The sequence below is a fragment of the Panthera onca genome, chromosome B1 (genome assembly GCF_046562875.1).
Source record: "Panthera onca isolate mPanOnc1 chromosome B1, mPanOnc1 haplotype 2, whole genome shotgun sequence".
In the NCBI taxonomy this organism is placed as follows: domain Eukaryota; kingdom Metazoa; phylum Chordata; class Mammalia; order Carnivora; family Felidae; genus Panthera; species Panthera onca.
In genome coordinates, this window is record NC_138342.1 from 16580642 (window position 1) to 16597657 (window position 17016).

The 17016-nt window shown below is 41.2% G+C and overlaps 1 protein-coding gene across 2 annotated transcripts in view; it reads right to left on the reverse strand.

Annotated features, from left to right (window-relative positions):
- Positions 1 to 17016, reverse strand: part of KCNIP4 (potassium voltage-gated channel interacting protein 4) — a 1157282-nt gene that overhangs the window by 226375 nt on the left and 913891 nt on the right. The gene's annotated exons all lie outside the window — the stretch shown is intronic.

Genomic DNA, 17016 nt, shown 5'->3' on the forward strand with positions numbered 1-17016 from the left:
GGCAGAGCAGAACCTTGGAGGAACACTGATGTTCAGTAACTGCCCGCTGGAGGGGGACTGAACTATCCTCCTTTCAAAGCCAAGTTTCACAAACTTCCCTGATCATAAAAATCACCCAGGGGTGTTTTTTAAAAATGCTCTCTTGTGGACAGTCTGATTCAGAGCGTTCTGGATCAAGAACAAGAAGCTAGATGACTCTTATCAGGAAAGGGTGGGTTAGGGTGTCCTGCCACAAAACCCACCAAACATCCTAGCCAGCTTTGTGGAATGGTCTAGGACTCTGGGCTATCAGGACCACATTGGTTTAATCACCTGCCAATTTCTTCCTCTCGGCTGAAGCCCAGGCCCACAGTGCTGGTGAAGAGAATCATTTGGGACCCTGTATGTAAAAGAGGTTTTAGGCCCTGGAACTCACTATGAAAATAAGGGTTTATGAAAAATATCTTAGACCCTGGGGGGCATTTCCTGGTTCTGCTACTTTCTGGCTATGTGATTTTCTGCAAGAACCTTAGTCTCTCTGAAAACAGTTCCTTTTCTGTGAAACTGAGATTATAATACCTTATTTAAAGTTCTCCATTTAGGGGTGCCTGGCTGGCTCAGTTGGTTAAGTTTCCAACTCTCCATTTGGCTCAGATCATGATCTCACAGTTTGTGGGTTCAAGCCCCACGACAGCCTCAAGCTGTCAGCACAGAGCCTGCTTGGGATTGTTTCTCCCTCTCTCTCTCTCTGCCCTTCTCACACTTTCCCTCTCTCTCTCAAAATAAATAATAAACTTTAAAAAATTTTAAAGGGAATTGTGAGGGGTGGGCACCTGGGTGGTTAGCGTTGGTTAGCATCTGACTTCAGCTCAGGTCACGATCTCATGGTCCGTGAGTTGGAGCCCCATGTCAGGCTCTGTGCTGACAGCTCAGAGCCTGGATCCTGCTTTGGATTCTGTGTCTCCCTCGCTCTCTGCCCCTCCCCCACTCACACTCTGTCTCTCCAGCTCTCAAAAATAAATAAGTATAAAAAAATTTTTTTTAAACATAAAGGGAATTGTGGGAATTAAGTGTGGTGGTAATAATGGCTAACATTTACTGAGCATTTAGTATGTGCTCATCAAGAGTATGTAATTTATCAACAATTAACTCATCCCCACAACTCTGTTTGGTAGGTGTTATGATCATCTTCATTTTATAGGCAAGGAAACTGAAGCATAAAGAGGTTATCCTGTCAAAGCTGTGGTGGGCTGAGTGCGTGGTAGGCAATAGGCATTCATTCACTCATTTGTTATTTATTAACATTTATTAACCTGGTACTACGAGCAACAGTACATGAATGATAAAATGGCAAATGATGTCCAATCCTATCCTGTGGGGACGTATGATATAATAAAGGAGGCAGGCATGAACTCGAACTTGACTGATAAATGCACTAGCACTTGAAGAGATCTCTCTGTGAAGTACAGTGGGGGCACAAGAATGAAGGGCCAGCTCCACATGGGGAGAGATGGGTGGCGATAATGGGAGGGAGACTTTATAGAAGAGGTAACCGTAAAAACGGTATTTCTCATTATTATTAGAAGTTACACATCATACACAGGCTTTGGGGCACACAGTCTTAGGTTAAATCCTGGTTCTGTCACTTCTCGCTTGCTGTGTGACCTTGGGGAAGCCGCTGCATCTCTGAGTTTCAGTTTTCCAAGTTCAAGATGGGAGTGCACCTGCCCCCCTTTTTGTTATTAATAGAGTTACCTGTGGAAAGCTGAGTCAGGTTCCTGCTCAGCAGGTGGCAAGGCCAACACTTTAGAGGCTCTGGTGGGTCTAGACAGATGAAGAGACTTTGCTCCTCACTGGTCCTAGCACCCTCTCTGGGCACCTGTAATACACTTGGGCCACAAAGTTGGCTTTTATGATGGTGCTTTTCATTTTATGATTATATGTTTATGGGCAATATCTGTCTACTTGCCCAACCACCTATCTATCTAAACACATTGTTTTCAGTTTGTCAGCAAGCCAGTGAAGGGGAAGCAGTTCTTGGAAGATGACTGGTAAGGAAACGTTTTAAGTATCCATTCTCTGAAATTCCTGCAAACATTTGGCTATAGGACATCCAAAGGTTAAAAAAAAAATTAGAGAAATTAATTAGGTCAAGTTAGCTGTAACTATGTCTTTTAATCCTATACAATGTCCTATTAAAGTTTAAAAAAGAAAAACAACTGAGGTACAGAGAAGTGATATGATCTGACCAATGTCACACAGCTAAAAACCTCTAGATGCAGAATTTAAATTTTTTTAATGTTTATTTTATTTTTGAGACAGAGCATGAGCGGGGGAGGGGCAGAGAGAGAGAGAAGCATAATCCGAAGCAGGCTTCAGGCTCTGAGCTGTCAGCACGGAGCCTGATGCGGGGCTCGAACTCGTCAACCACGAGATCATGACCTGAGCCGAAGTCAGACTCTCAACCGACTGAGCCACCCAGGCGCCCCAAGATGCAGAATTTAAACACTGCTTTGTCTGATTCCGATATTCATGATTCTCCTTTTACACCCCTCAGCAGGTTTCAGAAAATAGTTTTCCACTGAATTCTTGATTTATAGACTTAGGCAAAGAATTTTTAAATTGTCACATCTCATTTTCCTGGAAAGAAATCCCCACCATCTTTGAAATTCACAAAAAGGCCCACGGACATAATTTTGTTGATTCCAGGCAGGACTTCGCTTCAGAACGATGGCATTCCTAACATGAGATCCATGAACTGAGAGTCTTGGCAGCCCAGCCAATCCCCATCTGCATTAGCTACCTCTACCACTTGGTTTTCTAAGCTCGTCCTGTTAGTTCCAGCTACAGGATCTTCTGGCTCTCAAGAATGCCAGGGGCTCTGTCACAGGCACCCCTCCACAGCAGGATTCTGGAAGCTAACAGTGCCAACTATGAGTTTCATTATCATGTGACCAGTCTAGGGAACTGGGGGACACCTGAGGAAGAGTGTATTTCTAGGGCAATCTTGGGAAAGAACAAGTGGCTATGTGTTTCTAAAAAAATAATTCCAGGGGCGCCTGGGTGGCTCAGTTGGTTAGGCGTCCGACTTCAGCTCAGGTGGTAATCTCACTGTCCATGAGTTTGAGCCCCATGTCAGGCTCTGTGCTGACAGCTCAGAGCCTGGAGCCTGCTTCAGATTCTGTGTCTCCCTCTCTCTCTGCCCCTTCCCCACTCACACTCTGTCTGTATCAAAAAATGAATAAACCTTAAAAAAAAGTTATAAATAAATAAATAAATAAATCCAGGTGATGGCTCTATAATTTTATTACAGTAGCTTCTTAGCCCCAACCTAGTTTGTTACATTAAAATATGCCTTGACTTCCTCTCCTTATTCTTAGGCTCACTCCTTTCTACACATTGTGGTGGATGTCCAGCAAAGATCTGTTTCCCACACCAAAAGAAAAGAATGTCAAAGGAATAAACTAACATCTCCTTCTCACTGACTCTAAGCCCAGTACCATATTATGTATTTTACATGTATAAATTTACTTAATCTTACCCTACACTAATAAGGGAAGTGTTATTATTCCTATTGCAAAAAAAAAAAATAAAAATAAAAATAAATAAAGCTGAGGGTCATTTAGATTATTTTTACAAAGTTATGTTCAATAAGGGGGCACAACCATGATTTATACGTGATTTATTCCATTATGTCTGCTAAGAGTTATGCAGAAGGTGTAAATGCCAGGCACTATTCTAAAATCTTCACACCTATTAACTACTTTAATTTTTTCATAATTCTATGAGATCTATATTATTGCTCTGGTTTCAAGGAGAAAGTTTGGGCTTTAAAAGATTAAGCAATCAGCCCAAAGTCTTGTAGATAGGACTTGGCAGAGTTGGGATTCGAACTTGGGTATCCCGGGTGTCAGATTCCACACACAGGAAGTAGGATGTAGGGGAAGCAAGGCCTCAATGGGGTTGGCATTATCTAGAAGATTCCACTGAAGATAGAAGCTTAATCTAGGATTTTATTTTATTTTATTTTTAGAAGTTTATTTATTTATTCTGAGAGAGAAAGAAAGCATGGGGGAAGGGCAGAGAGAGAATCCCAAGCCAGCTTCATGCTGTTAGCACAGAGCGGACTGAGGTCTCAAACTCCCAAACCGTGAGATCATGAACTGAGCTGAATTAAGAGTTAGATGCTCAACTGACTGAGCCGTCCAGGTGCCCCTAATCTAGGTTTTTAAAAACAAATGAGGAGAGGAGGAATGACTTTCCCAGGAGTAGAAATGGGCACACATTAAGGCATAATTCATAGTGCATAGCTGCACTGAGGCCTCTGAAGCAGGGAAGAAAAATGGGGCTGGAAAATTGTTGTTAAGAGGCCTCTTAACATCTTAATAGAGCAAGTAATGAGGACAGGGTTGGTGTGTGACAGTATCTCTTCTAAATTTAAGACTTTCTCACCAAAATGACGAAAGGTATTCGCTTCCCTGTGCCTTCAGTTTTATCCCCAGTGCTCACCTCCGCCCCAAACTATATCACGTCCCTTTGTCTTGGGGTTTCTCAATTACTTGGAAAGATCCCTAAATGTTCTCCGGATAAACTTTCTACTCAAACATGTCAGGACTCACGCTGTTTCACTTAGCTGCAGGGCTCATTCTGAAAGGTTCCTAAATGCATCTGGAATGGATTTCTTTAAAATATGTATATGTTTGTCCATTAAACAATTAAGCATCCAACCTTCTGGCCTGAGTGCCTATTGAGTCCGCAAGTGGGGGTGGGGATAGCTTCCACTTTAAGAAATCTCTAGCAATATCGCACTAATGTATCTTGAACATAGGTCTCATGTATAATCAAAACTTATGCAGTATATAAAAACAAATTAGCATATTATTTGGAAATTCAACCAGGACACATTCCCAAGAATATAATCTCCCTACAGTTTATGACTTTTCGCCTGAGCTGGTTTCCTTTTCCATGTAACTGTACTGTGCACATTACACAAAATCTCTCATTGAATCACTGCAACCCACCAAACATTAGGTATAATTACTAATCCCATTTTATAGTTGAGGACACTGGAATGCCAGCGCTTAAGTAACTTGCCCAAGATTATAAAAAGAAAAAAAATCAGAATATGCCACTCCAAAATATGCTACTTTGGCATAATGATTATGTTGAGCTAAAGGCATGTGAGAATCAGCAAATGCAAGATTTCTCAGTCCTCCTCTTATCTCCCCAACCGTGGCATAAATTTCCCTTTGTGAAGCTGCCCAACCCTTCTGTACAAGGAATCAGAAAGCTACTCTTATCAATGGGGATTGAGAGTCAGCACCATGATCAGTCTGCATAAAATATCCTAACTAAAAGAAGCCTTGTCTTTTATTAGTTTCCCTCATATACTTCCTAGTCATTTCCCCACGATTTATCATCCCTTGAAGCCCAAACTCCCTTTCTTTGGTTAAAGTGGCAATAACCCTTGGAATCTAATTGCTTGCTTCTGAGCTTTACCTCTTTTCGGTGAATGTCCATACATATAAAATAAAAACGGTATGCCTTTTCTTCTATTAATATGGCTTTTGTTTCTCTAATTTGCAGGCCTCCAGAAACTGAACCTAAGAGGGTAGAAGAAATATTTTTTCCTCCCTGACAATTACATGCTAGATGTCAAGGAGCTGGGATTTAGCCTCAGAAATTCTCACTCAAGCTTCAGTATTCTTACATCCATCGGGTATCATTTGTAAAGATCACTACTTTTGTTTTATTTTGTTTTTATTGTGGCCCTACAAAACAAAGAGAGACAAGATTTAAAATGCAAATGGCAAAAAAATGCAAATGGCTTCCAGAAAGGTAGCAGGTGGTGTGGCACTTACCTCACCTTGAAATGTACATGCTTATTATCAAGTTCTTTCCTGGAAAGGAGATCAAGAGGGCAAAGAAAAGACAAATGAGATGAGGGAAGGGGCTCAGGAGATAAGGGAGAGGAAGAAGAATTGAAGGGATGCGAGAAGAGAAGAAAAAGAAGGGGGAGACATGAGGGAAGAGGTAAGCAATGCCCTGTGAGTGTCAAGAACACAGAGCTGAATGTGTTTTCTGCTTGTGAGATTTTCAGACTTCCTGGGACATAAGATCTAAAATAGAAGTAAACCAGACTATAGGAAAGGGTTGAGCAAAGGGTTAATTCTTCCTGAACTCATCCCTCTTCCCTGGTCCATCAAGCTCTGGGGCCCCTATAACTAGCAATACAGACTGTCTCTTTCCCTCCACTTTCTCAACCAAAGCCTGGAAATCGAGCAGATGGCTGTAAAAGCCTAAGAATGGCATCTCCATGGATATTGCTCTACCCATTCTACAAAGAATATTTGTAGAAGTCTCCAGGTCCTTCTCTGAGAGCACTTCTTTTTTTTAAATTTTTTTAACAATTTATTAATTTTTTGAAAGAGAGAGAGAGAGACAGACAGACAGCATGAGCAGAGGAAGGGCAGAGAGAGAGGGAGGCACAGAATCCAAAGCAGACTCCAGGCTCCAAGCTGTCAGCACAGATCCCAACACAGGGCTCGAACTCATGAACCACGAGATCGTGACCTGAGCCAGTCAGACACTCAACTGACTGAGCCACCCAGGTGACCCTCTCTGAAAGCACTTCTAAATCCCCCTTGTTTGTTTGTTCATTCATTCTCTCATACACACACACACACACACACACACCCCACAATTATCACTGAGGTCATTTCTATCATCTGCAAAGTCAGAATAGGTGAGACCACAGTGAAAACAGAAGTCCCTTTTACACTGAGCTTAGCGTGTGCACATTCCTGCTGGGGATGGAAAAGCAACAGGAAATGTTCAGTGAATGCCTACACAGTAAATGTTTAGGATGTAGGGTGTGGGTCCTGGTAGATAGGCATTGCTCTTTAAATGCCTGGCCCAGGCTTGACATCTAGAATTCATAGCCAAGTCTTTAGACCCTCAGTCCAGTGTTCTCTCCACCCTAACAGGAAGATAAGACATCTGCACAATAGCTAAGACAGAAGCAAGGAGGGACCATGCCCTATAGAAGAGGGAGATTTCTTCTAGTGAGATCAGAAATGTCCACAAGAAAGAGAAGACATAGCGAATGAGGCATGAAGGCCAAGTCTGATGTTACATATGTCCAGGTACTGCCCATGAGTGCTAGCTCTTAGTAGTGCTCTCAAATCAGACACATCTAAGACTTCTTTGCAATATCCACTACAAACTAGCAGCTAGTGAAGCTGGGGGCTTCATCCGAATGAATCTTTTTGGTAAAAGGGACTAAATTTCATTTGGAAAAAAGACAGGTAAAGGAAAACTTTTCTCCGTATCCCAGCTCCAAGGTCAGAGGCTTAGAGGGCTGGAAAGGGAATCATTCCTCTTCTGAGAATTACATGTTTCCCAGAACCTATAATCGGTCAGTAGTTTGTCTCTGCTGGAGATTGCTTGTTTTCTATCATTATACTTATATGACTCTAATGCTGAAATCAGTTTGTATTAGTTTCCTATTGCTACTATAAAAAATTACCCCAAAATTGATGGCTTAAAAAAACACAAATTTACTATCTCACAGCTGTCAAGGTTAGAAGTCTTCAATGGGTCTCCTTTGGCTAAAATCAAGGTGTTGGCAGGGCTGTGTTCCTTTAAAAGTCTCCAGGAGAGAAACTGTTCCCTGACCTTTTCCAGATTCTAGAGTCGGCCTGCATGCCTTGGCTGTGGTTACCTCCAACTTCAATGCCAGCAAGGCCAGCTGAGTCTTTCTCTGGCATTATTCTGAACTTGACTGTTCTGCTTCTCTCTTTCCCTCATCCTGTGATTACATCATGCCTGCCTGGATTATTCAGGATAATCTTCCTATTTTCAGATCAGCTCAGTAGCACCTTAATTTCATCAGCAACTTTAATTACCTTTGCCATGTCACTAGCACAGCCATGGGTTCTGGTGATTAGGATGACATCTTTGGAGGGCCATTATTATGACCACCACACAGTTAAAATATATGAATAGCTTTTAATAAGAAACACTGCTTTTATTAGGAAAAGAAAAGCTACCCCCTAAACTAAAGCCACAAAGGTAGACTCTACTTCATCAGGCCCAAGTCACTTGAGATATGTCCGTGTGTGTGTGTGTGTGTGTGTGTGTGTGTGTGTGTGTGTGTGTTTAATGTACAGAAAAAGAACCTTCTCTTTCGGAAGGAAAGGGCAGCTTTCATGAGCATTCCTATCTCTGAATTTCCAGTTTTCAGTAAGAAAGGATTCTGAAGAAAGTACATTTCAAAATACTAAGAAGGAACATGAAACAATTTAGAAGACATAGCTAATGAGCAGATCGAGGGACACTCTATTTTCATTTTAGTGGTCAGAAGCAATTAGATGCAGAGGCGGTGTTTCCTGTAAACCCAGGACTAACCTAGGAGTTACAAGAGATGGAGCCTCGGAGAAGAAAAAACTGGGATAATGTTCCTTCTTTACAGCATTTGCAGGAGGATCACAAAAGATAATGGAGGAGGAGGTGCTTTATAAGTGGGGGAAGAGCACTCACGGGTAATGCTTTAACCAACTGGCCCAGATGCCCTGCGATAGATAAGACTAGAAATGAACCTACATCTTCAGCTACCGAGGTATTCATTTTACTTAAAGTTGTCAATCTGCTGGACACAAACAAGTCACAGACCATGACTCTCACAAAGACTGTTCACTGAAGTAACAAAACTATGGCAAATGGGCAGTTTTCTCCTTTGAAGATCCATATGATGCTTCCTGCTAAAAACACTGCATTTAAATGGGCTGGTAGCTGACACACAGGAGTTAAAAATCACCTCTAACACTTTCCAAACACCTACATTTATGCGGGATTTTGTTATAATTTTACATAGATTTGCATTTTCACAGACTTTGTCTCACCTAGTCCTTGTATTGTTCCATTTTAAAAACGAGAAAATTGAGGTTATGTTTCCTCATCTGTGGTCAAAAACAGCAGCAAACCTGGTTTTTAAAAGCCATGTGTTCTGGCTGCATATCTAGTTTTGAACTTTTTTTCATGTCTAGTATTTACAGACTGCTTTTTTCTGTGTTGCATGCTGTGGCAAGTGCCTCATATTTGTGATTTATAAAATGAGGTTAATAAAAGTGTGTAGCTGCTAGTGTTGTCCAGAGCAATAAATAGGTGAGTACATTGTACAGTTAAAGCACTCGGGGGACTGTAGGACACATAGCAAGAGCTTTATTCATAAGAGCACTTGGTAATATTTCTTCACAAACCAGCTCTGAAGCATTTCTATTGTTATGCCTCTTTGACAAATGAGGAAACCATGATTCAGAATGGCTAGAGACTTGTCGCCAACTGGTGTGTGACAGGGGCAGCCATGAGAACCCATCCTGATTCACACAAGTCAGCCTCGCTCTGCCTCTTTGGGTGTGGTTCTTTGAAACAGAGACACTCTCGGTCACTCAGTTAGTCCCGGGCTTTCAAGCAAGGCGGAGCCTAAAGTAACCAAGCTGCAGAATGGTTTAATCCATCTGGAAAGGTCCTCAGGTTTCAGATGCTGTATGTAGCTCAGTAATCATTTCTTTATTTGAGAACTTTGACTTTCACATAATTTCCATTTCATTGCTTTCATGCATGTGTTCATTCAACCTTCAAAAAGGTTGACATTGATTATGTGCCATGCCAAATATGCAAGGAACTATGGGGGGTAATATCATGAAGAAACTTATAGTATAGATGGGGAGGTAAGGAGTGCACATAAATCCCCGGAAGAAGATTAGTGTTCACGGGAAAATGTTTCAAGAGCACTGGGAATTTCAAAGAGAGAGAGGAATAGAGAAGTAGGTGGGTGGAGGTCATTAGTGAATGCTTCCTGGAATCTGGGTTTGATTGATAGTAGTTCAATCATTCCTTCAGTGATTCAATCAACATGTAGTGAGTGTCCACAATGTGCTAAAATATGCAAGAGCTCTCAATATAATCCCGCCATCAACTTCTGTTAACTCTAACATATAACCTCTATAGTACTAATTGTCACCAAGCCTCCTAACATAGCCATAGACCCAAGCCACCGTGCAACAGATTCTCATCTAATTTTCCTGCTTTTACTTTTATACCTTTCTAGTCTGCTTGTACACAGTAGCCAGATTAAAAAGTATATTTTTCATGCAACTTCCCTGCGATGGCCTTTCAATAGTTGTCTGCTACACTGGGGATGACATTTAAACTCCTCACCACTCACTGGCATCTCCTTGGTCTCAAATGAGACCAATTTTATTCTGAACCCCTACCCCCTGTGTCCACAGCTCTCTCCTGACATAGCCTTTTAGTTCTTTAATAAGCCAAGATTATCCCTGCCTAAGGCCTTTGTGTTTTGTGATTCCTCTTTCCCTCAAGGCGGCCCCTTCTTCTTTCTTGCTCTTTCTCATCACTCTGTTCTAGATGCAAGTGTTATCTTCTCACAGTATCCCCAGGACCTTGAAGACTGCCTGGCCACTATAGGCTTTTCATAACTATTTGTTGAATGAATAAGTGAATGAATGAATGAATGAATGACATAAAACAAGGTTCTTCCCCCACATGTGGCCATTTGAAACCACATGAATTGTCTCAGCAATGGTCACAATCAGAGATTAGCAGCTAACTTCATTTTATAGCACAGTGGATTCCGGAGAAAATTTACCAGACTGGAAATGTGAGAGAGGCCAGACTATGAAGAATTACAAGAATCTGTAAGAGAGTTGAATGATGAGGATCTAATTAATGTTTCTGGGTAGTGAAGTGGCATGATGACAGTAGTGTCCTACTTATTTCATCTGGCAATAATAAAAACAAAAGCGACCACAGCGATGAAAGAAAAGAGAAAAGAAATCAGGGACAGGGAAACCAGGGAGTTGGCTGCTGCAAGGGTCTGAGCCAGAGGTCACATCCCTGGGTAGAAAGATGGAAAGATGAACTTGGCTGAACCAAGTGATGCCAAGACCAAGGACAGGAGGCATCAAAGGTTATCTGACCTGACTGTGAAGCATGGAGGTTTATTTGTCAACATTTTCCTGGCTCTAACTAGTGCAAGAATGGAAAAAGTGGTAGAAATGTATTGAAAGGATGCAAGGATAAAACTCATGAATTGGAAGGAAGAACCATCAAGGAAAGGACAGAAGGAAGGCAGCTCAAGGGTAGGGGCTACAACAATAGTTCATACAGCTCCACTTTGAACATGCTGCCCTTAACATGTCTCATCTTCAGGTACTTTTAACCATGGCATCTATCCACCTCCAAATTTCAAACTTCAAAAAGGGAGCCCCTGCTTGGCCCACCTTGGGTCAAGCAAATATCTCTGAATCAATTTTTGTAGCCAGGAGTTGGGTCACCTAGAAGAGCACTGAAGACCCATTCCTGTGGTCTGGGATCCTTTCAGGAGAAAGGAAACTCGTGAGGGTCCAGGCAGCTACTCCAACTCATCCCCGGGTGAAACTGGACAGGAACATGTAAGGAGGTGAAGATAATTATAATTTTTATAGAATTGCATTTGAATAACCAGGAGGGATTCAAGTAGAGCTTCTGGGTTGATAAAACATGAAGCTATACCTTGGGAGAGAGGCCAGAGCTAGACAGAAAAGTTGGATTAATCCTTGTAAGTGATAGTTGAAGTGACAAGAGTGAATGAGATATATTCAGGGAAGAGAGATGTACAGAGAAAGAAAGACAAGAGCAAGGAGTCAACATTCTAGAATGCTGGCATTCTAGAATGCCAGACAGGAGAGGTGGGAGAAATCTAGAGAGCTCAGAAAGTAGTATATTCATGGGAGTTAAAAGAAGAAAGAGCTTCAAGTACAGAGTTAACTGTTGTGTTAAATGAAAAACCCGGTCATTCTCCAAATTAAAGTGTGATCCTAGCACAAATTAATTTGAGACTGGTCAAAGTGCAAGTGTATATGTGGAGAGGGGGCAGGGGAGGTAGCTGTAGGTGTGTGTACATTTACAGAAGACTGAAGCTCAGGGATGAAAGGAAAAAGATAATGCTTTATGGGATTTTCAACTATGATTCTTATGCTCTTTTACTTAAAGCCAAGACAATTCTACAAGTCTTACCAAACATCCAGTATGTGCCCAACTTTGACACAGATGCTGGAGATATGTGTATGAATGAGGCAGCCCCTACCCTCTTAGAGCCTACAGGCCAATGGGGAATGCAGAGAAGCAAATAGGCAGTTGTTAGACAATGTGGGAGCATCAGTCGTTCATCATGGTAGCTCATTAGACAGACACTTAACCCGCATTTGAATCTGGACAGTTTTCCTCGAAAAAAAGATGCTACTTGAGTTGAGACCTTAAGGGTAAGTAGGGCCACACAAAGATGAGGAAACCGTGTTGCTGGTAGAAGGAACAGTGGTTGCAATGTCTCAGACATGAGCAAGAACTCCGTGACCTGAGTGGGCATGCTTGGACAGGAGTCACACAGAGTGGATGGATTGGATGGGGACTATCGTATTTCAAGATATAAGGCTGCTGAAGTAAGCAGGACCAGATCCCAGGGACTCTTTAAGCATGCTAAAGGAATTTGCTTTTTTGTCTTGAGCGCGTTGGGGGACCAATGGAAGATCATAAGCAGAGGCCAGACATCATCACATTTGTCCTTTAGAAACATCACTGGGGTTGCTCTGTACAGAATTGACTGGGAAGTAAGTGTAGCTAACCTATAGGCAAAGAGACTAATAAGAGGCTATTCCAAGTGAAAGATGAATTAGGAATGTGGCCAACTAGCTGGGGAGATGTGGGGAGATGTGAGAGATACGGAGGTGATGGAATCTCTAGATACTAAGAACTGAATTAACCATGAGAGCTAGAAATGGGGAGAATCCTGGAAGAGCAAGTTTCCAGAAAAAACACAAACACAAACACAAACAAAAACAAAAACATTTACCCCCTCTACTTGAAAGTTGGGATTCGTTGCAAAATGACTCATGTTGTAAAGGACTAACAAAGGGGTACATGCAGGTTTGAAACAAGAAGCATGAAGTTTAGTGACTATTCAATACAGTGGTTAGAGATAAGATGGAAATCAGGCATGTGCATCACAAGTTGGAATTTTGTAATCTAAGCAACTTAATCCTTCCCAGAGCATCCACCTCCACCTTTGGAACGCTCAGTTGTTATCAAGGAATGGAGTAAAAGAATTGAGAACGTTTTTTCATGGACATTAAAAATCAAATGTTTTTGCTGGACTCTCCCCACCTCCTCCTCTCTCAGAAAGGTGTATTCTCCAGGTAGATTTATGCTATCTATTCTGTAATGCCAAGTAGGAAGCTCTTAGGTTACTGTACTAATCACTAACAAATCCATTAAAGATTATCCAGAATTGGATCAATTTTCAGCACCTCACTGCCACCCCATGAGCCAAATCGCCATCGTTTCCTTCCTGACTTTTGTCCTCTAGGTCATTTCTCATCTTGGGCCCTTGACTTCCCATGTTCGAGTCTATAGAAAAAATAGCCAGAGTAAACCTTTTAAAACATAAATCATGTGACAACCTTGTTCAAAATCTTCCAATAGCTCTCATTTGTCTAAAAGTAAAAAGTAAAGACCCAGGCAAAATGTGGTATGAGTCTTCATGATAACTTTCTGATCTCAGCATTCATTGCTTCCCCTTTACTCATGGACTCCAGCCACACTGGTCTCAATGTGCTTTGATCATCCTAAGCATGCATGCCCCTGCCTCAGGGTCTTTTCACTAGTGGTTTCTTCTACCCAGACCAACCTTCATCTAGATTTCTACATGATTTACTCCCTTGACAGTGTCAGGTCAGTATCCCATTATCACCTTAGTCACCTCTGAAAGCTGCCTTATCCGTAACTGCATTCTTTCACCCCCAATGTCCCCTCACCTCTTCTAAACCCTTTTACTCTCCTTAGAAAATATCACCATCATATAGACTTTGTATTTTCTTTATGTGGTTTTCCCCACTAGACTCAAAATGTCTTTGGACAGGATTTTTATCAGCTTCATTCACAATCCCAAACACTGAGGACAGACTTGACATGTACTAGGTGCTAGATAATGAGTTGATGAATGCTTCCTGAAATATTTACCAAAGCAATAAACATTCATTCTTAAGTATACACAGTTTTTCCCCTTAATTAACACAAATAGATGTACTATATCACCTTTAAATATTTTATACTTATATGTAACAAGAATATAGATAGGAAAAAAAATCTCAGTTTCCTCTAAGAAAAAACCCTAGGAATTGTTTCATACATTGCTTATGCAGAAATTGAAAATATGACAAATAACTAAAGTTCAAAAAAACATTTGAGTGATAAAGGAAAAAAACAAAAGGTCACTAATCTGCCTCCTTTCAAAGCAGGTGAGTCCTGAAATGGAGAGGTTTGTTTTGTTTTGTTTTGTTTTGATTTTTTTGGTTTTTGTTTTTTTGAGTGCCAAGATAGAATCTGGTATAACATTTGGATTTGAACTGGGCTAGCGGAATTGCTATGCATGATTGAGGAAGATAGGATTTGAAGCACCATCTCTTCTTCTGTTTCCTGTGTCTTCAGTGACTGCACTTGTGTGGGTAAAAACCTCAGACCCAAGGAAGGGGAAAAAAGCAATGGAAGTGAGGAAACAGAACTCAGAGAATGCACACTCCTTCAGCAACAGTAATTTATTGAGTGCCTACTTTGGTTAAGATATGGTAGCAGACAGCCTTCACATACATTATCCTGTTTACTCTCACGAGGACTCTGTGAGGTGTATATTATCTGCTCTTAGCAGATAAGGAGCCTGAGGGAGATTTAAAGGGCTTTCGATTTTGCACAGAATTTGTTGGCGCTTGAGTTTGAACCTCATCTGCCACAACACCTCTTTCTCCAAGAAATGTTCCTTCTTTGTTCGTTGAACCACCCTTTCCTTCTTGCCACATAGCAGAAGACATTTCTCCTCAGAAATGATCTCACAAATGGTAATTTGGTTTCCAGGTAAGTTCAATTAAAACCTTTTGTAAGGCAGAAAACAGCCAAAAGATCATGATTGTTTCTATGGAAATATGAGCCAGGAGTGTTAAACTGCCAACTTAACGAATGAACTTTGGGGATGTAATCTGCTTCCCTCTTCTGAGACGAAATAAATAGGTGACGATGTTCAATTCCTCAACGCATTCCATGTATCATCTTCCCAGACAGCATTTGGTCTTGTAGTTTCTCCCACCACCAAACTACCAAAGCTGCAAGATTTGCTACTGCACAGAAGTTAAGTGAGGAGCACCAGAGCCAATTTCTCATCCCAGACACTACAGATTTCAAGGTGCATCTGCAAGCTCCAAATATGACTATAAACATGTCAGCCAAAACAAACTGTAATTTTTATAAAATAAATCTGGAAGCATGTTTTTCTGAAACCTAATGCTCCATGTCTACGAGTGTAGTAGGAAGAGGCAAGAACGGCAGAATAGCTCAGACTCCATTCTTCGGCAGCACTGTACCCCCTACAAAACCTGGTAGGGAATCATCAAGGCATATGGCCTCATCTTTCTCTCTTTGCCACTTCCGGAGTGCGAGGCGTTTAAGGAAGCCAAGAAATCCTCCTAGCCAATTCGAACCACAGTTGTCTATTGCAATGTTCCTCAAAGGACAGCAACAGCAGTTCCTGGGAGTCTGTTAAAAATGCAAAATTTCTGATCCACTGCGGGTCTACTGAATCAGAATTTCTTGGGTGAGATGCGGCAATCCGTGTTGTGCACACTCTGGTGATGGGGATGCTCGCTAACGTTTGAGAACATAAACTAAAGGGAAGTATGTAACCTTTTCCCCAGAGAGTAGGATTCAGGTCCCTGCAGCAATACTTGATAGAGAATTCTTTTGGAATAAGCCACTTAATCACTCTGGCTTTCTTTTTCTTTATCTGTAAAGGAGCTGAACTAATATCCTTGAATTACTTTTTTTTTTTTTTTTGATGGGAGAGAGAGAGCATGCACGTGTGAGTGGGGGACAGGGTTGGGGGGTGGGGGTAGAGAGAGGGAGAGAGAGAGAGGGAGAATCTTAAGCAGGCTCAATGCTCAGCATACAGCCAGTCATAAAGCTCAATCCCATGACCCTGGGATAGGACCCTGGGATCATGACCTGAGCCAAAATCAAGAGTCAATGCTCAACTGATTGAGCTACCCAGGCGCCCCTCCTTGAATGACTTTGTAACATAATATTAGAGCACCTTATGGTAAGCTGATGCTGGTATAAATGACTGCCACATAATAAAAGATTTGGCTAACAATGATTGCCTGGTCTTCTCTCTTCTACCTAGTATAATGATAATAATCAAAATCATAATAACAAAAATAACAGTAATATCTTTGTGCCTCCTGTGTGCCATGCACTTTCTTAGGAGTTTGACTTTTGTTTGAAATACGTCCTCTAGAAGTAGTTATTTTGATTTTAGTATTAAAAAAAAAACGAAACAAAGAGGTCACGTAACTTCTTCCAGGTCACACACACACACAAAAAGGAAATGCCAGTGTCAGGATTTGAATCCAGATCGGATTTCAAAATCTATGCTCCTTCCCTTCTGCCAAGGTTTACCTTCCCAGATTTGGGATCTTTCCTCAGTACAAGGAAAACCAAAAAAAAAAAAAAAAACAAAACAAAACAAAACAAAAAAAACAAACAAAACAAAACAAAACAAAACAAAACAAAACAAAACTAACAAAAAAACCCAAAAAACTGCTGCAGTCCACAAGATGGGGCTAGGCAGACTGGACAATTTGTTTAAGTATATAAAGCAATTACTTTGAATATATTTAACACATATATTGACTTCATATAAAAGCCACTTTACCTAAGAGTGATCAATAAACAAGGCTTGTAGTTGTATTAAACTGCTGATTTATTGACAAGTCTGAGATGTTTTGTCCCTGGTGAAAAGATACAGAAAATGAAAGGTGGAGAGATCTTTGAAAAGCTTCTATCTTAAAAAGGTCATTATAAGCAAAAGGGAATTTAGAACCAGAGCAACAATGTGATTTGTCCAAGATCACATAGCTGGTTCATGGAAGATCTGAC